At 49.0% G+C, this 8,709-nt stretch overlaps 1 protein-coding gene across 1 annotated transcript in view; it reads right to left on the reverse strand.

Moving 5' to 3' along the window:
• The window catches only part of LOC144948593 (extracellular calcium-sensing receptor-like), a 63,986-nt gene extending 55,998 nt beyond the window's left edge, over positions 1-7,988 (reverse strand). The window contains exon 1 of the mRNA XM_078878173.1: positions 7,804-7,988. The gene's annotated coding sequence lies outside the window, so the exon portion shown is untranslated. The remainder of the gene's footprint in view (positions 1-7,803) is intronic.
• Between the last annotated feature and the right edge of the window lie 721 nt (positions 7,989-8,709).

Consider the following 8,709-nt stretch of genomic DNA (forward strand, 5'->3'; position numbering starts at 1 on the left):
TGCATAGCTCCAGTGGCTTCTTCTTAATGTCGGAAGAAAGAGCGTTGCAGTGCATCTCACAGTGCGAGATGCAGTGACCGTCTTTGTTCGGTGATTCGCCAAAAGCCACTGCGAGGATGACCGGCGTTTGCGTCGTGGTTTATGCTCCTTGACAAGGAATAAACATCCATGCCGACACAAGGCCTCGCTGACATCAGATACAAACGTATATACTGAACTATTTTTATTTTACCAGGTGAGGCCCACTGAACTATTTTTTCAGATGCAACCTGGCCACAATTGATAGCTCAACGATGTGGCTTATCACGTAGACATTTATAGCTGCCAAATACTCTAAACGCGTGATGTTTCTAAATGTGGAGGGAAAAACTGGAGGACCCAGATAAAGAAAAAAATCTCGATCATGGGGGAGAGAGACAAGCAAACTCCAAAATACAGGCGTCAGGGTCGGGATCAAACCCCCGACCTCCTGCATACCAGGCGAGGTATGTGACATCTCGCCAAACAACCTCTACAGCCACATTGTATTTGCAAAATCCTGCATCTTTCATTCTGCCTCGTGCTCTATGTTACAAACGAACGACATCACTCCACTCCTCGCTGTGATCTTCACCCTGAGACTGGTCCTCACCACCTCTTTCAACTCGCAGCGAGATTCGTCGGGCCAAGATCATCTTGATCCCTTTATATGACAAACACAGATGGCTCGGTCCCTTACCTACCCACAGTGTTCATTCAGGAACCAAAATCATCAATCTTGAGACGCCCTCCAACATCAGAGGGATTGTACCGAAGGAGAAAACTCGCGTGGGTCTCATTCCTTCTCAGTCAATGCCCCAAACACCTGGAATTCCATCGTTTCAAACAAATACCTGCTTACTCTCCCATATAGGTCACAATTTGATGCCGAGCCGTCGATTACTTGCAATAACTGCACTTGTAATTGCGTTTAACTTGTCTGTGTACATATTAGTACAATAGTCACCCGATATCTGGCTAACGTAACTTTGTAATTGTACGATGATCGGCCTAAAATTCATCTTCACGAGCCAACTTACGCAGCACGTGTAATCCGTTACTTCGCACGAATCCGTGTCTGTGCAGTATTCTAGATTCGTCATGAAACGCAGGGAGAGGGACGTCTGGACCGCTCTACTCAACGTGCTGCCGCCACGGCCCTCGCCAGGACAAGCCGATCGAGAAACAAACTAACACAGTTGTTCTTTTATAGTCTTGGTTCTTTCGGTAAAGTCACGTAGAAGGGAAATAATAAAATTATAAAAATATAGAACAAACTAAATAAAACAGTCGTTTTTGTTTAGATGTCTTAATCGATTCACTGCTGCTTTGTAAGTGCTTGGCTTTTGTAATGTTGGTGAGCGAGGTCACACTCGCAAATGAGACTCATCCTGGTCTCTTGCCTTCTCGCCCGGTTACACAAAATCAGCTTGATCTTGGTCGACGCGTCTCCGCCCAGGCCATCGCAAAGCAGCGAGGGGGAGGTTGTTTGATTTGTCGCGCGGGTTATGCACTTTAGCCAATTGCCCGTCTATTTTACAAGGGGAATCCGTGGTGCGTGAGCACAGAAGCAACAAACGCAAAAGACAAAAAACATCAATATCGCAGAGAACGAGTCGATGGTGCTCATGAAATATATTTCGCAACTCGCAAACGATGTATTTGACGGTCATAAACAAAACACACGCGAATCGGAGAAAAATAAAAACCCCAAATGGAAACGTGATCTGATAGCAAGAAACGCCAAAAATCTGTTAGGTTCTTGTGCAAGTAATCTCTATATATTAGTCTAATAGGGACATAAACACATGCGAATCTAGAAAGATTAGGGAGGCAGGGAAGGAAACGGCTGATCCGGCCACTGTGGCATCTTCAAGACTCTGGTTTCTGCCAGAATGTGGCTGTAATGTCGCAGTTGACGGGAGTGTTGCATCCTTCTCGTGCCGTGAGGCTCCGGAGGGTGCTCTGTGTGATGTGGTCTAGTCATTGGAGGGTGTTTGTTTTGCGTCTGTGAAGACAGTTACACAATGGGGTTCACGTTACACGGGATATGTTATTTTTTTGTAAGAAAATGCCACGAAAGCCAAAATTTTTACGCGAAAAAAACCCCGACATGATGTTATTTTATTATTATATAATGTTATATAATAATATTATTATATTATTAGCGTTGTTATTTTATTATTATATAATGTTATATATTATTATTCTATTATTAGCGTTGTTATTTTATTATTATATAATGTTATATAATTTTATTATATTATTAGCCTTGTTATTTGTTATTATATAATGTTATATAATATTATTACATTATTAGCGTTGTTATTTTATTATTATATAATGTTATATAATATTAGTATATTATTAGCGTTGTTATTTTATTATTATATGATGTTATATAATATTATTATATTATTAGCCTTGTTATTTTGTTCCTTTCGGTGGCTCTCCGCTGACAACTTTCGTGGTCGCGTTATCATCGTGCCACAGGGAGAGCCACGGCGACCGCCCGGACCCCGTGAGCGTTCGCGAGCGCCCATCTCGCAGAGCGGCTCGTGAGCGAGACAAATGTGCAAACGAGAAAGACTCACGAGAGACAAGTGGGATGCCGTGGTTCGTGGTCGTGATGAATTATCGGCGGCGTTCTCACGGTGAATGGCTCTGCACTGAAAGCCGCATTGGTGGAGTTCTATAAAAGCGAGGGCTAAAGATACCGAACGCAGCGGTGTAAATGTCCATGTTTCTACGACAGGCAGTCGCGGTGCGAATAAATCAACAAACCAAGCAAAATCTGCGGGCCCCAAGTGAATCAAGGGGCCCTGGGTTCGTGAAAGAATAGGGCCGCATTACCATAGCAGCTCGAATATAAATCCTCATGAATATAACAAGCAAATTAACATAAAAATGCGGATTAAGATTTCTCGTCTGCGTATCTATCTCACTTCACTATTCTCTTATCTCATGACATGTCTCTCTCTCTTGCCTTCATGTCCTTGGTAATGTCGCTGAGATTTTTTGAATTGAAAGAGAGGCCCCAGGAAAAATAACGTGGGCTCAGGGTCCCAATGAGAGCCCCCCCCCTCCCGATTGATGCTCAGGTGTGTCACCCAACCACCACGTGGTGTGTGACCCAACAACCACGTGGTGTGTCACCCAACCACCACGTGGTGTGTGACCCAACAACAACCACGTGGTGTGTGACCCAACCACCACGTGGTGTGTTGCACCTCCTGTGTACCAGGCGAGGGAGTTAACTTCTGCACTCTGCAGTTTCTTTGGCAAGATCGCCACTGCAATGTCGCTGCGTCACACCTTACATCACGATATCACTTAGTTATCTGCAATATTTGCACACGCCCTCATTCACACACTCATTCACACACACACTGCGGCCCACATTCACGTACTGACACACACTCTCTCATACACAAACACAAATATCCCCCCTACTTACGAAGACAAACACGGCGCTTGATGGGTGACCAGCACCCCACGCACGGCTGCCTTTGTCTCCCGAGTCTCGGTGTTTAGACGCCGCACCAGGTACTCATTTTGAGGCTGAGTCGACCTAAGGGAGGCTCAGGGCCGGCTTCGGGTGTCAATCGCTGACGTTAACCGCTGCCCTACCAACTCCCCATGCACACACACACTGCAGGGGCATTCAATGCTAAAACTGAGGTTATTGTTTGGCGTTTCACATGATTCTTAGCCGCTGCGCTCGGGTCGTGGTGCAGGTGGCCCAGGGCGGCATTAACCTGAACGGTCGAAGCGTTTTTGAGGGCGGAGGCGTTTAAATTGTAATGAGCTTCAGGGGAGCGCGGGGAATGCATCATAATGATGATGATGAAGGGGAGCGCTGGGTCACTTTGAGGGGTTCACGCTGCGCCACCCTCATCAGCAGTGCCGCAGCCACTTGGCGGCCTTCTGCCACGATCACGTCCGTGGTGTTGAAGGGGAATGGGAGAGACGCCAACAAGCCAGACCACGACGACGAGAGATCTCACAGCTAACTTCGCGAGCTAATGGCGCGAGTGAGTATATATTCTGGACTTCTTTCGCACCGTACGTAGCCAACTGCGCTTATCGGAGGTGCGGTGGTAAGCACAACGAACTAAACAACATCGGTTTAGAAAGTGCATGGCTCCAGAGGCTTCCTAATGCGGGAAGGAGCAAGCGGCTGCAGGGCTGCGCTTGTACCGTCTGGAGGACTCTACGGGCAATGGGCCGGAGCGGTGGGGCAGTGGTTAGCGCACTGCGATATGGTAACCAGCGACCCCAGTTCGATTCCTGGCTACGACTCACATCAATGGCGAGTGACTTCTGAAGCGATCTCTGGCACCCTCCCTCACACCCCTCGCCCCTTCACCCGCGTGGTGAAGTATGGTCAAACAACACGCATGCCCGAAAGCTGTTGAGAGGCCTTCACCCAGCAGTGGATCGATAACAAGGCTGTAAGTTACCCTGTAGAGGTAGTAATAGTGCTCAAGATAAACTCCCAATGTCCCACCCGCACGTGTTGTACGCGGTACCTTGTGCGTGTCGCTAGTGGCACGCCCTGGGCTGAGCTGCTCAAAGTCGACCACGTCGATGGTAGCTCGAGACCAGAGAAGGCACCTGAGCAGCGGCTACAGCCACGGGTGGGTATACTGGATGTGATGTGCCGGGCATGGATCTATTTTACGGGATCGCCGACCCAGACAGAACCGGCTGAGCACAAAAGCCGCGATGTATTTACATGACAGTGACGCGGACACACGCGAGAGCCATCGGGCCAAACGTCTCGCTGCCACCGTCACGTGGCGATGGCGGCGTGACAACGGGGACCACCTCAGCGTGGGCTGCATCTCGATGGGTTGTGCACGCGCACGCAGGATGACAACAGCTACGTTCTTGCACAGCGTGTAGCCATGGGGCGACGGTGCGGAGGCAAGACGCGTATTTATCCACAGTACTGACAATCAGTTAGATTTAATTAGTTACGTTTGTCTTCTTGGTTATTTCGGTAAAGTCATCACGTAGAAGGGAAATAATAAAATAATAAAAATAAAACATAGTAAAATAATTCTCACGACGTTTCGGCCACAACGCAAGTAGCCGTCCTCAGGTGAAGAACAGGTCTGTCGGGAAGACAGCGTCTGAATGAAACACCCCAGGCTTGGAGCGTATATTTAAGCTAGGTTGGAGGGGGAAGAGCGCCTTGACAAAGGAATTTAGCATATTTATGGGAAATGCAGATATGGGATTAGTGAATTGACCTACATTGTATGTGCGTGTTGTGTTTTGCGATTCCCGCTCACTGCCCCCAACGACAGCGAGGACTGCCGGAGCCAATTCTACCCCTCAAATGAGTCGTGCCGCGTGTGATGTGCAAACTTCGGCACTCGGGAGACAAAGGCGACCGGGAGTGGTGCTGGCCAACTCACCCCATCACGGACGGTGCCGGCCTCATACCACTCGTCCTCGCATCCCGTGAAGGCTATGAGGGGTCGGCTCTTTGTGATTATTATCTGGTGAACGCATTGAAGCCACGGGTCTCAACTGAATGGACAGTTCCGACCAAGTCGCCCTGCGTCACGAAGCTCAGTCGAATGTTGTAGCCTTGAATGGCAGTACAACCATCGATTCTTCAATTTCGTCTGTCCAAAGACTCGTGCGTAAATATCGACTATTAAGACTCTCATGGGTGAATATAGGGCACGGTTATGTTTTGTACACAATCCTTTAACTCTACACTGTTCGCCTGTCTGGTAACTCGATGGTTAAGCTGACACCACGCCACCTTCACATGCCCGTCTCTCCACGTCAAGCAAGTAGACACATCAAGTTGACTTTACACAAGTAGACACAAAGTTGACTTTACACAAGTAGACACAAAGTTGTCTTTACACAAGTAGACACATCAAAGTTGACTTTACACAAGTAGACACATCAAAGTTGACTTTACACAAGTAGACACATCAAGTTGACTTTACACAAGTAGACACATAAAGTTGACTTTACACAAGTAGACACATCAAAGTTGACTTTACACAAGTAGACACAAAGTTGTCTTTACACAAGTAGACACATCAAGTTGACTTTACACAAGTAGACACAAAGTTGTATTTACACAAGTAGACACATCAAAGTTGTATTTACACAAATAGACACAAAGTTGACTTTACACAAGTAGACACATCAATGTTGACTTTACACAAGTAGACACATCAAAGTTGACTTTACACAAGTAGACACAAAGTTGTCTTTACACAAGTAGACACATCAAAGTCCAAACGGACCCTGGGCCCGTCGCGACACATCAAAGCGCTCTCAGCAGCAGCAGCAGAGAGGGGATTGCTTCAATCGTTGCTGGTGAGCTGCCAGGCCTCCTTCTTCTTTGAGATATGGAGGGTTCTTGTTCGACGCGAAGTTATGCAATGCATAACGCAAACAACAAGATAATGATTTGTGTAACGCATGATTTTACTTTACTGTGTGGAGAGGCGGGCACACGCAGGATACATTATCTGCTGACCTCTTTTGCAATGTTGTATTCTGCGTAACGACGCGAATTATGATCTCTGGTTGTTGAACGTGGATCAGAAATGCGCGGACACAACCTGGCAGGTGAGCGAAGCGGCATGCGGACCGAGATGCGTGCTCAGAATAGCACCGAGGCAGAGGAACATACGTGTGTCTGTGTGTACGTGGTGAACTTCTTTCGCACCGTACGTAGCCAACCGTGGCTAATCGGAGGTGCGGAGGAATGACAACAAACTAAACACAACAAACGGTTTTGTAAATAAATGAGTTTTCAATCTAGATTAATTACAAGTACATAACTCCAGTGGCTTCTTAATATCGGAAGGGAGAGCGTTCCAGACGGCCCCAGCAGCGCATCTGAAAGCGCGCGACGATGACACGGTGACCGCCGCCTTTGTTCGATGGCTGAGCCAGAAGCTGCTGCTACTGCCGCTGCTGCTTCTGGTGCGAGGATGAGCGGGGGAGTTGGCGTGACGATGGTTCACGATGCTTCTTGACGAGGTCACGAGGCACCGCGGTCTACTCGTGGCAAGCTCGTTTCGTGTAATGGGTGCGAACGCGTGGATCGTCCAACAGTGGCAAATGAGGGGCATTCTACTGCCCAAGAATAAAAGCTGATGTGGGAATTACTCATCGCCAGAAGGGACGCTAACGAAGGTGCCTAGTGAACGAGACCGGCGAGGGAGCGGAGGGAACACCGCACGCGAGGGGACGGCCAAGAGGGAGATGGAGCGATGACGATGCACAGACACGAGCGATATTTTGACATCGCCGCACCGAATGGGACGGCTACCCCCATCCAGCAGTAGACAGACTCTGGCCCACGATATCGATGCGGCGTAGCTTCAACCATCACTCATCAACCCTCACCCATCAACCATCACCCATCAACCCTCACCCATCACCCATCAACCATCACCCATCAACCCTCACCCATCACCCATCAACCATTCCACCCTCACGCGCGCCGTTCCGGCAACTCGGCGTGCATCTCGCCTTGTTTTGTTCTCGCGATGTATCGAATTTTGATGAAGCCGCTCGCAGGGTTACAGGAACACGCGAGGCTGAAACAACCCCGCGTTGCTTTGGAGTTGGCGTCCCCTGTGCTTCAGTGCCCGTGCCTGACGCCGATCGCCCCCCAACACCAACACCAAGCTCACAACCCTCAGCCAACGCAGCCGTTCCAGAAACATATCGACCGAGAACATGGAACTCCTCCACCGCCACTGCACGTCAACGCGCGCGCGCGCGCTCGCTCACCTTGAGCAGAAATGTAACGAAACGGAATTCCTGCCCGCCTCTGGAGGATGGATGACGAGGAGGAGCAGGAGGAGGAGCAGGAGGAGAGATGAAGACGCCCGAGTTCGTCTCCGCGTGTCACACGGGTGGCCCTGCTGACTTGGTTGAGCGGCAGTGGCCCGCGCGTGGCTTGGCACGTGTTCAGCTGCTGCTGCTGCCGCTGCCTTCTCTGATATGTCCCAGCAGAGCGGAGCGCACGCTCCCCTCGCTTATAGACAGGGGCGCGATGGGGCGGGGGGTGAGAAGGATGGGAGGAGGGGATGGAGGAGGGAGGAGGAGGAGAGAGATGGGGCGAAGGTTGGTGTGAGTGTGTGTGGCGTCGATGTGTGAGTGTGAGTCGGCGAGTGAGTGAGGTTGGTGTGAGTGTGAGTAGGTGAGTGAGTGAGTTTAGTCTTGTGAGTGAGTGAGGTTAGTGTATGAGTGAGGTTTGTGTGTGAGTATTTGTGTGTGGGTGAAGGATGTTGTCTTTGTATTGGTGTGTGTGACGGTGGTAAGCGCACAATAACGGATCAAATTATACAGAGCGCCTTCATAGAGCCACTCATGTACGAGGTAAGACATGGTGGATGTAGATTTGAATATCTTAGTATCAGTGTAATGTATTTATCCAGGAGACCCTGAGTCTAAGTAAGCCCTCTATTCACAAGGGTCATGCTTTATTGGGTCGTTTGACCAGGTGAATTGTCAGCAGAGCTTTGCAATGTGGGAAGAAATGTAATCGTGCCTGCTGCACTGCCACCGTTGTACGTATGTTGAACTTCTTTCGCGCCGTACGTAGCCAACCGTGCTCATCGGAGGTGCGGGTGAAGGACAACTAAACACTAAAAGCAGTTGGTAAGAAACGGGTTCTCAATCGAGATTTAAAAG

This window comes from Lampetra fluviatilis, chromosome 50 (genome assembly GCF_964198595.1).
Source record: "Lampetra fluviatilis chromosome 50, kcLamFluv1.1, whole genome shotgun sequence".
Classification (NCBI taxonomy): Eukaryota; Metazoa; Chordata; class Hyperoartia; order Petromyzontiformes; family Petromyzontidae; genus Lampetra; species Lampetra fluviatilis.